Below are 15,176 nucleotides of genomic sequence, written 5' to 3' on the forward strand. Positions count from 1 at the left end.
GGTGATCCTGAGTACAACAATGTATTTCTTACCCGAATCGGATCAGCCGTTCCCAAGACATAGCACAAAGTGCGATATGCACTGGAGGTTTGAAGACTATCTGCCCCTCTGATATCACCCCTGGGTCCCTTTCGCCACCCGACCCATCATCTTATCAGGAGAGGAATACTGATGATGGGGGCTGATCGAAAGAGGTGGTGCAGTTACCAGTTCATTTGCATATTGCTAATTTGTGCTATATCTTTTATAAACAGAACAGATTTGGGGTAAGAAATTCATAGTTTTACTCAGAATCATATTTAGGTGAGATGGATTGATCCATCCAATAGTTTCCCTTTCAATTCTTCACCTTCCGTGCACCAATCCAACATTTTAAAGACAAATGGGGAGATTTATCAAAACCTGTGCTGAGGAAGAGTGGTGTAGTTGCCCATAGCAACCAATCAGATTGCTTCTTTCATTTTCCACAGGCCTCTTTAGAGGCCTGTGGAAAATGAAAGAAGCAATCTGATTGGTTGCTATGGGCAACTGCACCACTCTTCCTCTGCACAGGTTTTGATAAATCTCCCCCAATAACCTTTATGGTGGGAAATCATCTTTTGGGCTAAGAATATACTCTCAGTTTTTGTGTAGTTTTTCTAAGCATTTTCTTTTAGATAAAAATTGCAGAAGTCCAAACCAACGTGGAGAACTGCAAACCACTTTGACACCAGTGTATTTTGCTTAGTATGTTACATGAGTATTTGTAAGACAAAACCAGGAATGGACCTCAAACGCAGAAGTGGTGAAAATCTTTCCATTACAAGTTTAACCCTGTAATTGGTTTACAAATACTTAAAGGGGTACTGCCATGGAAAACTTTTTCTTTTTTTAAATCAACTGGTGCCAAAAAGTTAAACAGATTTGTAAATTACTTCTATTAAAAAAAATATATATTTTCTTTTTGGAACGCAGTGCTCTCTGCTGACATCATGACCACAGTGCTCTCTGCTGACATCTCTGTCCATTTTAGGAACTGTCCAGAGCAGCAAATGTTTGTTATGGGGATTTTTCCCTACTCTGGACAGTTCTTAAAATGGCCAGAGATGTCAGCAGAGAGCACTGTGGTCATGATGTCAGCAGAGAGCTCTGTGTTCCAAAAAGAAACCCATTTCCTCTGTAGTATTCAGCAGCTAAGTAGTACTGGAAGGATTAAGATTTTTTAATAGAAGTAATTTACAAATATGTTTAACTTTCTGGCACCAGTTGAAAAAAAAAAAAAAAGTTTTCCACTTTAAAATATGAAAGTGTGAAAGTGGCCTAACAGAAAGCTTAAAGTGAATATAGTCTGGTAGTGTGGATGACACTGAAGATAATGATACTTACCTAACCTTGATCCTTTGCTCCATTAGACAATTTTCCTCCTTGGTGGATGGGCTGGCGTCAACGCTGCTGCTTCCTTGCTTGGCCTGGCTTCGAACAGGTTGTTCCTAAAGCCCCACAGAGTGTTCCTAAAGCCCCGCCAATGCACCAAGCCTGCTGCCCAAATAAGGAGGAAAATGAAAGGAGTGACAGATCGGGGACTGGTAAGTATCATTATTATCAGTGTCACCTGCACCAACAGGTTAGTGTGGGCAACACTGACAAATTCCCTTTAATGTTTGAACAACATGTTATAAAGATATAATTTACCATTATAAAATAACAGAGGGGGAGATTTATCAAAAACTATGCAGTAGAAAAGTTCCCATAGCAACCAATCAGATCACTGCTTTAACTTTTTAGAGGCCTTTTTAGAAATGAAAGAAGACATCCAATTGGTTGCTTTTAGCAACTGGTCAACTTTTTCTCTGCAGGTTTTGATAAATTTTCCTTAAGTTCCCCCTATGTTTCCGGAGGGTGGGAGGACAGATTACTTGTTTGGAAAATCTGTCGCAAATGAAAATCTGTGCACATTTAGGGTATGTTTAGACGTGCAGATTTACAGCACATATTTTGCTGCGGATCCGCCGCTGAAGGACCTCTGTATGCTGCCTTTACATGTGCCTGCTTGAATCGGCACTGCGCCGCTATGAGCAGATGAGCAGACACACTGCGATGTGCGAGTCGCCACGCATGCACAGTATACTCGCACATCGCAGCAGCTCTCGACCTAGCTCATAGAGCAGGGGGAGTGGCCGCAATGTGTGCGAGTACACCGCACATGCGCGGCAACTCGCACATCACTTCAGCGTGTCTGCACGTAGCGCCGTATTGCCGCTCCAAGCAGGCACATGTAAAAGCAGCATACAGAGGTCCTTCAGCTGCGGATCTGCAGCGTAAAATACGCTGTAAATTAGGACCCACATCGTATTTTACGCTGCGGATCCACCGCTGAAGGACCCCTGCATGGTTTACATGCTTTACCTGTGCCTGCTCGTAGCAGCAATACGCCACTACGAGCAGACACACTGCTATGTGCGAGTTGCAGCGCGCATGCGCAGTATACTCGCACATCGCAGCTGCTCTCTGCCTAGCTTATACAGCAGGGGCAGCAGCCACGATGTGTGCGAGAACACGTTGACTTGCACATCGCTTCAGTGTGTCTGCTCATAGCGGCGTATTGCTGCTCTGAGCAGGCACATTTAAACCCACCATGCCGCGGTCCTTCAGCGGCTAATCTGCAAAGAAAAATACGCTGTGGGTCCGCTTGTGTGAACGTACCCTTAAAGTGTTTTCCCACATACAGTATCCTGCGCATATTTGATGCGCAGGATTTAAAGTTGTGTTCAGTAATTTAGTTTACATTGAAATCCGCAGCTTAAAATCCTCCACATCAAATATGTAAAGGATACTATACGTGTGAATACACCCATGGGGGAGATTTATCAAAACCTGTGCAAAGGAAAAGTTACCCAGCTGCCCATAGCAACCAATCAGATCGCTTCTTTCATTTTGCAGAGGCCTTATTTAAAATGAAAGAAGCGATCTGATTGGTTGCTATGGGCAACTTTTCCTCTGAACAGGTTTTGAAAAATCTCCCCCATAGTGTGGAAATGCTAAAGATTCTACCTTCTCCACTGGTTTGAATGGGGAAATATTTGACATAAATGGATATGCTGCAGAATTTAAAATCTGCCCCGCAGGTCAATCTCGGCCTGACAAATTTCTGCTGCGCATAGAGGAGATTTCAAAAATCCCATTTACTTTGCTGGTACTGTAAACTGCTGTTTATGGATAGGGATGTGCAAATTTCTGCACTGAAAACCCATAGCTAATTTATCTGGTGTGCATTACCCTTTATGGCAAAGTGTGCCTTCAGCTGTTGCAAAGCAACAACTCCCAGCAAAAAGCTGTCCAGGCATTATGTGAGTGGTAGTTTTATAACTACTGGAGGCTCACTGTTTAAGAAACACATTCATGGTGTATTAACACAGGGGTAGTTTTACCTTTTCTGTTGCTGTTCCGGTGAGGCTTCTTTCACACTACAAAATGACTCCGTTTTTAAGATCTGTACGACGTTCCGTCTGAAAATCAGCTGTAAAACGGCAGTTACAAAATCCTATACAGCCGTTAGAAAATCCCATTATAGTCTATGGTGTTTTTCTAATAGCCGTTATAACCTGTTATAGCCCGGTATTAATAACAGCCATTATTTTGTGACGGAATTTAGTAAAGGGAGATACAGTGACCCCCCCGACCTACGATGGCCCCGACATACGATAATTTCAACATGCGATGGCCTCTCAGAGGCCATCGCATGTTGAAGGCAGCATCAACATACGATGCTTTTGTATGTCGGGGCCATCGCATAAACGGCTATCCGGCAGCGCAGACTGCTTCAGCTGCCACTGGATAGCCGTTTACGGTGCCCCGTGAGCTCCGGTGACGATCACTTACCTGTCCTCGGGGCTCCGGCGCGTCCTCTTCGGGATCCACTGCATCGTCGGCCCTCTCCATCGTCGTCATCACGTCGCTGCGCACGCCGTCCCGTCATCCAATAGGAGCGGCGTGCGTAGCGACGCCGGCGACGGAGAGCGCGGATGCCGGGGAAGCAGAGGCCTTACCGGAGCATCGGGGACACCTCATGGACAAGGCGACATCGCTGGATGGCGACATCCCAGGCAGCGGTGACGAGCGGTGACGTTCCGGAGCGGCGGGGACAGGTGAGCACAACTTCCTAAACCAGTGGTCTACAACCTGCAGACCTCCAGATGTTGCAAAACTACAACTCCCAGCATGCCTGGACAGCCAACGGCTGTCAAGGCATGCTGGGTGTTGTAGTTTTGCAACATCTGGAGGTCCGCAGGTTGTAGACCACTGTCCTATACTTTACATTGCACGGATCCCTCAACATGCGATGGTTTCAACAAACGATGGTCCGTTTGGAACGGATTACCATCACATGTTGAGGGACCACTGTATAGTGCATACAAAATAACGTCCGTTATTAATAACGGCTATAACAGGTTAAAACGGCTATTAGAAAAATCCCATAGGCTATAAGATTTTCTAACGGCCGTATAGGATTTTGTAACTGCCGTTTTACAGCTGATTTTCAGATGGAACTTCAAAACGGAGTAATTTTGTAGTGTGAAAGGGGCCTTACAGTTCTGCAGGTACAATAGCTCATAAAACTGATTAATATTTTTTTATTAATTTTTTGCTAAGCGCTTCATAGCCACACAGCAATAAATGTGGTATAACCATGCCAGGTGGATACACTCCTGCGACATAACACTGACGGTGTAATGTAAAGGTGTCTGTCATAGTGACAGACTCTATTTAAAGGGTACCTCTCATCAAATAAACTTTTGATATATTTTAGATTAATGAATGTTGAATAACTTTCCAATAGCATGTTAATGAAAAATATGCTTCTTTCTATTGTATTTTTCCTGATCAGTCCTGTCAGCAAGCATTTCTGACTCATGCTGGAGTCCTAAACACTCAGAGCTGCCAGCCTGCTTTGTTCACAGCCAAACAGGCTGTGAACAAAGCAGGCTGGCAGCTCTGAGTGTTCTCCTTTGTGAACAAAGCAGACTGGCAGCTCGTAGTGTTTAGGACTCCAGCATGAGTCTGAAATGCTTGCTGCCAGGACTGGTAGGGAGACCCCTAGTGGGCATTTCTTCAAAGTGGAAAATTAAATAGAAAGAAGCATATTTTTTTAATAACATGCAATTGTAAAGTTATTCTGCATACATTAATCTATAATATATCAAAAGTTTTTTTGATGAGAGGTACCCTTTTTAAAGTTATACGGAAATGCAAAAAGGTTGTTTCATATTTGACTACAGCCCATCACAGCTTACAAAAGAAAAACTATGAAAAAAGGGGTCAATTCTTCAAAGCCCTGCCAATATTCTACTAGCTTTTACTTTCTGTACACCAATGTTTCCCAACCAGGGTGCCTCCAGCTGTTGCAAAACTACAACTCCCAGCATGCCCGGACAGCCAAAGGCTGTCCGGGCATGCTGGGAGTTGTAGTTTTGCAACAGCTGGAGGCACCCTGGTTGGGAAACACTGCTGTACCCAGTCTACCTATAGGAGACTCCAGAAGACTATGATATACCATCAATTGGATGTAACCCAATGATCGTGAGAATGAGCGGGGGTCACAGAGCTGGTGGCAGAATAATGCTGCGCCCCCTTCTAAGTTTATATATAAACAACAGAACAAAGCTTTAACACCAGAGATCACACAGCTTTGTATTGCTGTAAACACAGAAGAGATTAGTTATATCCCTTCTACTATAGATACTCTCTATATTACACACACCAATCACAAAATAGTATTTAAAAAATATAATTCTATGACTACGTCTAATCTGCAGGTATATGGCATGAACAGAATGTATCCACCTTTTCCAGCCCATCGGAGCACCGGAAAGCTGAACTCATTTATGCAGGAAAAGTCATCAACTGCCGAGCCGAGAAGTTTGTGACGAATCGAATTTACTGTAAGTTCGCTCATCTCTAGTCATTACACAGAGCGCAGTTTATCTGCTGTAGATACAATACACACATTTAGCTACTTCAGAGACAAATGCTGCTGGACTGAAGTTATGTATGGAATGCATTCTAATATATATCCCATAAAATATGAGCCATGTCAGGGCACATACACAATAGCTTCCTCCTTACTTACCGGAGATCGGCGCTCGCTTACAAAGCCTATTGACACTTCGATCGCTGTGCGCCCCTTGGCGGCAATGGCCGCACATCCCCTATTACATAGAGAGTTGTAGGGTCAACAGCTGATGATTTTCTTTGATGGGTTGATCCCTGACCCTATTACATAGGGTGATGTCAGCCAATTCACAGGGGAAAATCCTATAGACTATGTACAAGCATAGAGAGAAAGTTGAGATAGCAGATGAAAAAGTAAGGCTGCGATCACACGGACGTCTAGACCCGTCCCGTTCTTCTTCCGTCAAAAATAAAAACGGACTTTAAAAAATACGGACAATAGCGGATGCAAACGGATGTTATACGTTTGTATCAGTTATTGTTCAGTTAATAAACCAAAAAATATATATATTTTTTTTTGTTCTGAGCATGCTCAGAAGTCAAAACGGATTAAAAAACAGATTGGAAAAAACGGATGCAAACGGATGACATTGAAGGCTCATCCGTTTTCCATAGACTTCTATGTTAAATCTACTGTATCCGTCTTTTACTGCATGCATCGTCTTAAATTTACTGTATCCGTCTTTTACTGCATGCATCGTCTTAAATTTACTGTATCCGTCTTTTACTGCATGCATCGTCTTAAATTTACTGTATCCGTCTTTTACTGCATGCATCGTCTTAAATTTACTGTATCCGTCTTTTACTGCATGCATCGTCTTAAATTTACTGTATCCGTCTTTTACTGCATGCATCGTCTTAAATTTACTGTATCCGTCTTTTACTGCATGCATCGTCTTAAATTTACTGTATCCGTCTTTTACTGCATGCATCGTCTTAAATTTACTGTATCCGTCTTTTACTGCATGCATCGTCTTAAATTTACTGTATCCGTCTTTTACTGCATGCATCGTCTTAAATTTACTGTATCCGTCTTTTACTGCATGCATCGTCTTAAATTTACTGTATCCGTCTTTTACTGCATGCATCGTCTTAAATTTACTGTATCCGTCTTTTACTGCATGCATCGTCTTAAATTTACTGTATCCGTCTTTTACTGCATGCATCGTCTTAAATTTACTGTATCCGTCTTTTACTGCATGCATCGTCTTAAATTTACTGTATCCGTCTTTTACTGCATGCATCGTCTTAAATTTACTGTATCCGTCTTTTACTGCATGCATCGTCTTAAATTTACTGTATCCGTCTTTTACTGCATGCATCGTCTTAAATTTACTGTATCCGTCTTTTACTGCATGCATCGTCTTAAATTTACTGTATCCGTCTTTTACTGCATGCATCGTCTTAAATTTACTGTATCCGTCTTTTACTGCATGCATCGTCTTAAATTTACTGTATCCGTCTTTTACTGCATGCATCGTCTTAAATTTACTGTATCCGTCTTTTACTGCATGCATCGTCTTTTCTCCTGTAAAAAAAATATTAAAATTTTACGGAAAGGAGCGCAGACGGGTGCAAACGAATGTGGAAGGATTGTAAAAAAAATCCCATTGACATCAATGGGATTATTTTACAACCGTTGTTATTTGTTAAAGGGGTATTCCAGGAAAAAACTTTTTTTATTTATATATCAACTGGCTCCAGAAAATTAAACAGATTTATAAATTACTATGTATGTAGCAGAGATAGGAAAATGGAGCAACTCACCACACCGACCCAGATATTCTTTGCAAGTGATTTCTTTATTCCATGTCTTCAAACATAGGAAACAAGCAGGGGAGAGTGAGCGTGGGACGCGGGGGTATCCTCTCGGTGACGGGACCGTTTGGCGCCGTGACGCTTCGTCTATCCCGGTCTGACGAAGCGCATCGGCGCCAAACGGTCCCGTCACCGAGAGGAAACCCCCGCGTCCCACGCTCACTCTCCCCTGCTTGTTTACTATGTTTGAAGACACGGAATAAAGAAGCCAATTGCAAAGAATATCTGGGTCGGTGTGGTGAGTTGCTCCATTTTCCTATCTCTTTGCTACATATACATTGATTGGACTTGCCTTGATGTAGAGCACCACTGAAGTCCCTCCAGCAGTTGCAAGGGAAGATACAGGTAGAACATATATACAGCTTTATCCTAGTGCTTACAGAGGTTGTGCCGGGTCTCTCTTTATTTGAGAGATTTATAAATTACTTCTATTAAAAAATCTTAATCCTTTCATTACTTATGAGCTGCTGAAGTTAAGGTTGTACTGATCTGTCATCTTCTCTGATGACACCTGTCTCGGGAACCGCCCAGTTTAGAAGCAAATCCCCATAGCAAACCTCTTCTAAACTGGGCGTTTCCCGAGACAGGTGTCATCAGAGAGGATTAGGACAGATCAGTACAACCTTAACTTCAGCAGCTCATAAGTACTGAAAGGATTAAGATTTTTTTTATAGAAGTAGTTTACAAATCAGTTTAACTTTCTGGAGCCAGTTGATATATATAAAAAAAAGTTTTTTTCCTGGAATACCCCTTTAACAAGCAGCAACAACTGGACCTAAACAGGGGGAAAAAAAAAAAAAAACGGGGACAGACGGCTGTGTAAACGCACCCTAAGCAAAAAGTTTTATTATAGAAATATTGAGAAAATGTTTTTATTTTGTTTCTTTACCACACAAGTAGAAAGCAACAGTAAAATAAAAGCTTTTCAAATGAGTCATCGGCCTTTAAGTGGACATTAGCTCTGTAGCCACTAAAGTGTTAGGGTGCGTTCACACTACGCAATTCTCGCGGAATTATACGCGGTCATCTTTTACATCAGTATGAATGGGTTCCCGCGAGACCCGTTCACACTGAGCAATTCCGCCGCTGAAATTGTTCTGCCCAGAGATTGAGCATGTTCATTCTTTGTGTGGAATTCCGAGAGCACTGCAATGGTGACGGCGCAGTGCCGCGGGGTCCTACCGCAGACGGCGGTTGCCAAGCTGAATCTCCGCTCACTGAATTCTGCTCGCGGAGATTCAGCGTTCACTCTGCAATGTAAATGCACGCTCAGCCTGAAATAATGAAAAAAAATTAACACTACAAACTTAAAGGGGTACTCCGCTGCTCAGCATTTGGAACAAGCTGTACCGAACGCTGAAGTAGACGCTGGTAGATCGTGATGTCATAGCCCCCCCCCCCCCATGACGTCATGCCCCACCCCCTCAATGCAAGTCTATGGGAGGGGGTGTGACAGCTGTCACGCCTCCTCACAACACCTGAAGGTTGTCTGACAATGGCCCTCATTTACTTAGAAAATCGGGTTGTAAGTCTATGTTGCTTTCTTACCCGACTGCTTTTTTCCCCTGGTATTTATTATTATTATGTCGCATCCTGTTTGTCGCACGTGCGTTTTGTTGGTTTTGGTTTCCAACTCCTCTGAGTTGTCGGGAAAAAATCCACAACAATTCAACAAATTCGGGTTGGAAACCTTAATAAATATGTGGGAAAGCTCAGAAATGTCGGGTTACGCCCCTTTTTCGGGTTTGGGAGAATCCACATCAGGTCCGTCGGGAAAAAAATGTCGCATCGTGTCGCAGACTGGCGCACCATGTCTGCGACATGGCGCAGACAAAGATGCGCCAAAAAAACCTGACAAAAGAGGTCGGGTTTAGAATAGTAAATGAGGGCCAGTATCTTTAGAACCTAAAGTTACACCTGTCTGTGCCTGATCACACTGGGGGAAGAGAATGCCTTATATTCCCTCACATTGGGGGGATTCATCAAAACCTGTGTATAAGAACAGTGGTGCAGTCGGCCATAGCAACGAGATTGCTTCTTTCATTTCTCAGAGGACTTTTTAAAAGTGGAAGAAGGAAACTGACTCTTCCTCTACACAAGTTTTAATAAATCCATTCCTAGCAGTCTACAGGATTTCCATGCATAGAAATTATGTCGTGGATATTTTCCAAAGCAGCAGCCTCCCATTGTCTTTAATTGGACTCTGCACACTGCACATATTCCACAGAGGACATTGACATTTCAGGGTCTTCCCTAAGAATGTTCATGTTCCTTCCTTTAACAGAATCCGCTCAGAAATGCACAATTGTCTGTCCGAGCAGTCAGAGCCTGATGTCCCAGAATGCCGCTCTCCAGAAAGATAGTCTGTAGTGTGAACCTGGCGTTACAGCCATAACAATCCACATACATAGCAGCAGTACTGCAGCGCACACACAATACAAATCCATGGTACATTAAATGAATAATAAACCATTTTATTTTCATATCTCATCAGCTGCGGTTCACAGAAATCTGTGTTTTCCACCTATGATATTAAAGGGGTACTCCATTGAAAAAAAAATCTTTTAAAATCAACTGGTGCAAGAAGGTTAAACAGATTTGTAAATTACTTCTATTAAAAAAATCTTAATCCTTCCAGTACTTATCAGCTGCTGTTATGATCCACAGGAAGTTCTTTTCTTTTTGAATTTCCTTTCTGTCTGACACCTCTGTCCATTTTAGGAACTGTCCAGAGCAGGAAAGGTTTGCTATGGGGATTTGCTCCTACTCTGGACAGTTCCTAAAAATGACAGAGGTGTCAGTAGAGAGCACTGTGGTCAGACAGAAAGGAAATTCTAAAAGAAAAGAACTTCCTGTGGATCATACAGCAGCTGATAAGTAATGGAAGGATTAAGATGATTTAATAGAAGTAATTTACAAATCTGTTTAACTTTATGGCACTAGTTGATTTTAAAAATTGTTTTCCGGTGGAGTACCCCTTTAATGGTCTATTCACACACAAAGTATTCTGTGCAGATTTTGTGCTCCAGATTTTAATGTAAACTGAATGACTGAACACAGCTTAAAATCCAGCGCATCAAATCTGCACGGAATACTGTATGTGTGAATAGACCCTAAAGGGGAAATACCATCGCGATTCAATCACATGTAGGGCAGGCTGCAGCTTACAGGGGTTGTCCCAGGAAAACAAAGGGCAGAATCATGAAAACTGGAACCAAATTTGAGCTTTTATTTTTTTTAGAGGCCCTTTTAAAAAATGTAAGCAGCAATTTGGTGGTTTTGATTGGTTGCCATGGGCAACTGTGCCACTGTTCCTCCGCATAAGTTTTCTTAAAGGAGTAGTCCAGTCCGGAAAAACGTATCCCCTATCCTGAGGATAGGGGATAAGTTTCAGATCCCGGGGGGTCCGAGCGCTGGGGCCCCCCCGTGATCTTCAATACGGGGCCCCGGCTCGCTGGCCAGATAGCGCGTGTTGACCACCGCATGAAGCGGCAGCAGACATGCCCCCTCAATACAACTCTATGCCAGAGCCGGAGATTGCCGAACGCAGCGCTCCGGCTCTGCCATAGAGTTGTATTGAGGTGATGTGTCGGCCGCTGCTTCGTGCGGTGGTCAACATGCCCCCTTCCCATGGGCTGTCGGGGCCCGTACAAGAGATCGCGGGGGGCCCCCAGCGGTCGGACCCCCTGCGATCTGAAACATATCCCCTATCCTTAGGATAGGGGGTAAGTTTTTCACCACTGGATATCTCCTTTAAATCTCCCCATAATCCTTTGAAAGGTATTTGCCAAAAAGTTTGAGCAGTTTTAAGGCCTGAAACATTGCAGCATTTCAGAGAAAACAGAATTGTAATGCTGGTTGGGAACGGAGCTCCAAGTCACCGGGATACCTCCAGCCTGATCCTCCCTGTCCCACTGGGCTTGACTGATAGATCTCTCCCTATACACAAATAATAAGAGACCTGTCAGTCAAGGCTGGAAGAACCCCCCATCTATGACACCAGTCTACCAGAACAGATGACATCCACAAGGGTTCTTATAAGACAGCACCTTGGAGGAACAACGCTGCATTGACTGCTCTGTTGTTACAATCCTGACACTGCCGAAATACATTGCTGTCTGTTATATTTAACACTTTATATAGAAATCAAAGCGGCACTCACCAGGTCTGCTGCAATAGACTTCTTTATTCTCGGTGCAGTGTCATGGGGAGCAGGGATGCCAGCAGACTGGTACAGTCCTGTAACCACGTTGGCGGGGCCGGTGTCTCTGCTACCCACTAAAAATAAAGAAGTTTATTGCAACGGACCAGGTAAGTGTGGTGCTGATTCCGATTCCAAGTTAGGCTGGGTTCACACTACGTTTTTCCAACTACGGTTCCCGCATACGTTTTCTATCAAAAACCGTATGGGGGAAAAAAACGGATGGAACAGTATGGGAAAAAGTAAACCGTATGCATTTTTAAAGTGTATACTGTTTTTAAAAGTGCATACAGTTCCGTCAGTTTTTATAGAAAAAAAACCCATACATTTTTGAAAATGTTGTCCATTTTTAATGGGAGGGGTCTTGGGTGGGGACTTTAGGATTCAAATGCGCATGTGCAAAGTAAAAACGTGTACGTTTTTCCCATATGGAACCGTATACATGTGCGTTTCCCATTGATGTCCATGTTTAAAAAAAACTTATGCGGTTGCAGTATGGTTTTTAAACCGGAGTCAAAACCGTGGAATCAAAACCCTGTGAACAGATGCAAGGAAACTGTGCTATACCCCAATTATATTGAGCTGGATAGATACAACACTATTTGACAGTGTTTCCCAATCAGAGTGCCTCCAGATGTTGCAAACCTACAACTCCCAGCATGCCCGGACAGCCTTTGGCTGTCCGGGCATGCTGGGAGTTGTAGTTTTGCAAAACCTGGAGGCACCCTGGTCGGGAAACACTGCTTTATGACCTTACAGACATACTGCTGAAGGGGTTAAAAGGTTCCTTAGTAGCCATTGATAAACTTCAGGACATCAGGTGCCAATGAACATCAGGGCACACGGCCAACCTGGCTCCTGAGAGGAGTCCAGTGCTGAATATATGGAACACTTATCCAAACTGAGCACATTCAGAGGTTGTAAAACTACAACTCCCAGCATGTGCAGACCCTCAGAGTTGTAGTTTTGAAACAGCAAGTGGTCCACAGTTTGGAGACCACTGACTAAGGTGCTCCAGCTGTTGCAAAACTACAACTCCTATCATACCCTGACAGCTGAGTCCTAGTTCTGAAACAGCTCGGAAATGCATTGTTTCCCAACCGGGGTGCCTCCAGCTGTTGCAAAAGTAATTCTCCTATCATACCCTGACAGCTGAGTCCTAGTTCTGCAACAGTTCGGAAATGCAGTGTTTCCCAACCAGGGTGCCTCCAGCTGTTGCAAAACGAAATCTCCTATCATACCCTGACAGCTGAGTCCTAGTTCTGCAACAGTTCGGAAATGCAGTGTTTCCCAACCGGGGTGCCTCCAGCTGTTGCAAAACCACAACTGATATACTCTGACAGCTGAGTTATAGTTCTGTAACAGCTCGGAAATGCAGTGTTTCCCAACCAGGGTGCATCCAGCTGTTGCAAACTACAACTCCCAGCATGCCTGGCTGTCCGGGCATGCTGGGAGTTGTAGTTTTGCAACAGCTGGAGGCAACCTGGTTGGGAAATACTGCAAAAGAGAATAGTGGAAAATCACCCTGGCTGCACGGTCTTGTATGAAAACTGTAGAACCAGGGGCCCCAGCCGGAGGGTCACACGCCCCAGTCGGAGGGTCACACGCCCCAGTCGGAGGGTCACACGCCCCAGTCGGAGGGTCACACGCCCCAGCATGTAGTCCACCAGTCAGTGTTTCTTGTTTCATCACTTTAATACACTTCTAGCTCCATGTTACTACCACAACCCTCCCAAAGACAAATGGGGGCGCTGCAGATGACCCTGAACACAAGGCATTTGTTTTATACCAATTTTAAAGGCGCAGTCACACCATTACATAGAGCCATACATAAAGTGAGAGCCTGTTCTGTGTCCATAGTGTTACAATGGGGGAGGGTGCATGTCTGGGGTAACTACACCCACACCATGGAGGGGGCACTGGGCACACCTAAGGGAAGGGCATCTGCCCCAGTTACTGAACATGACACAGTATAACAAAACTGCACCGCACAGTGTACACTGACTGCATCCCAGTCCCGGGCCGCTGACTCCTTACACTGCCTTATTGCCGGCACCTCCCTGTCTTACTACCGGCATCCTGCAGGAACACCTCCCCCAACCATTCCAAAGCTTTCCGGTACCTGAAGCCCAGTACACCGCCCGGAACCTCCGCCAACACCGACAACAGTGATCCCGACAGGCAGCGCGTCACCGAACCACAGCGTCACGGCGCCAGCCAATAGCAAAGAGGGATAGAGGAGGAGCCCGGAGCCCGCCAGCCAATCACGACTCGCGAAGGAAGTCATCCAGCGTCCAGCGACGAAGGGATGGAATGGGCTGGGTCATGTGACCAGGGATGTTGGGAGACAGGAGATGTCCTGCTTCCTGCGCTGGTACAGACTGCCTACTGTGCTGCGTTACCGCTGCGTCTTCAGCCGCTTCTATGGAAAGCTCTAGGTGTATTGGGTACACAGAAAATGCTTGTTCACATTACATTGGGATATCCTGTTTAGTTTTTTTTCTATAGTGTTGAAAGAGGCTTTCATTATTTTAAGACTGGGTTCACACTGCATTGTGTGGTTACGTTCCACCCTTACCATTTAATTACATTTCATTTTGCAGTTTACTAAAGCTTAGTCAACCATAGTACTCTATTGTATACAGGGGAAAAAAGTATATTTATTTACCTAATCTACATTACTTTTACAATTTTACTGTTCACACTGAGGAATTGGAGAGGAATTTCCACTAGTAATTCCGCTCGCTTATTCCTCTCCAATTCATTCCGCAGTGCCATACCCCATTGATTTAAATTGAATTCCGACGCGGAATTCTGTTCTGCATGAAGAATGAACATGTTCTTTTTTTCATGCGGAATCCACTTTTAAATCCCCATAGATCGCAATGTTTTTTCCCCATCTAAGCGTGGAAATTCCAAACGAAAAAAAAAATGGAGATTCTAATTGGTGTCTGTCATCCAGCAAAAAAAAAAAAAAGCTTCCTCCTACATTCCGCATGGAAAATCCGCACAGAATTCCGCGTCAATTCCGCGTGGAAAAAAACCCGACATTCCGCGGTGGAATTGTTAAGCGAGAATTCTTTGCCAATTCCTCAGTATGAACATACACATATAGTAAATGGGATCCATCGGGACCCATTATTGCCCGTTGTTTCCATCCGGATAATGG

General features: G+C 44.0%; 1 protein-coding gene across 7 annotated transcripts in view; it reads right to left on the minus strand.

The window, feature by feature from the left end:
• FER (FER tyrosine kinase) overlaps positions 1–14,251 on the minus strand; it is a 312,225-nt gene extending 297,974 nt beyond the window's left edge. For 2 of the 7 annotated variants that reach the window (XM_056537491.1, XM_056537494.1), the window contains exons 1-2: positions 14,130–14,223; positions 11,969–12,084 (exon numbers count right to left, since the gene is read on the minus strand). The gene's annotated coding sequence lies outside the window, so the exon portion shown is untranslated. Of the gene's footprint in view, positions 1–1,365; positions 1,390–3,407; positions 3,433–11,968; positions 12,085–14,129 lie in introns of those variants that run through there. The other 5 variants (XM_056537490.1, XM_056537495.1, XM_056537492.1 and 2 more) reach the window with 4 other exon arrangements.
• Positions 14,252–15,176: the final 925 nt, after the last annotated feature.

This window comes from Hyla sarda, chromosome 1, assembly GCF_029499605.1.
Source record: "Hyla sarda isolate aHylSar1 chromosome 1, aHylSar1.hap1, whole genome shotgun sequence".
Classification (NCBI taxonomy): domain Eukaryota; kingdom Metazoa; phylum Chordata; class Amphibia; order Anura; family Hylidae; genus Hyla; species Hyla sarda.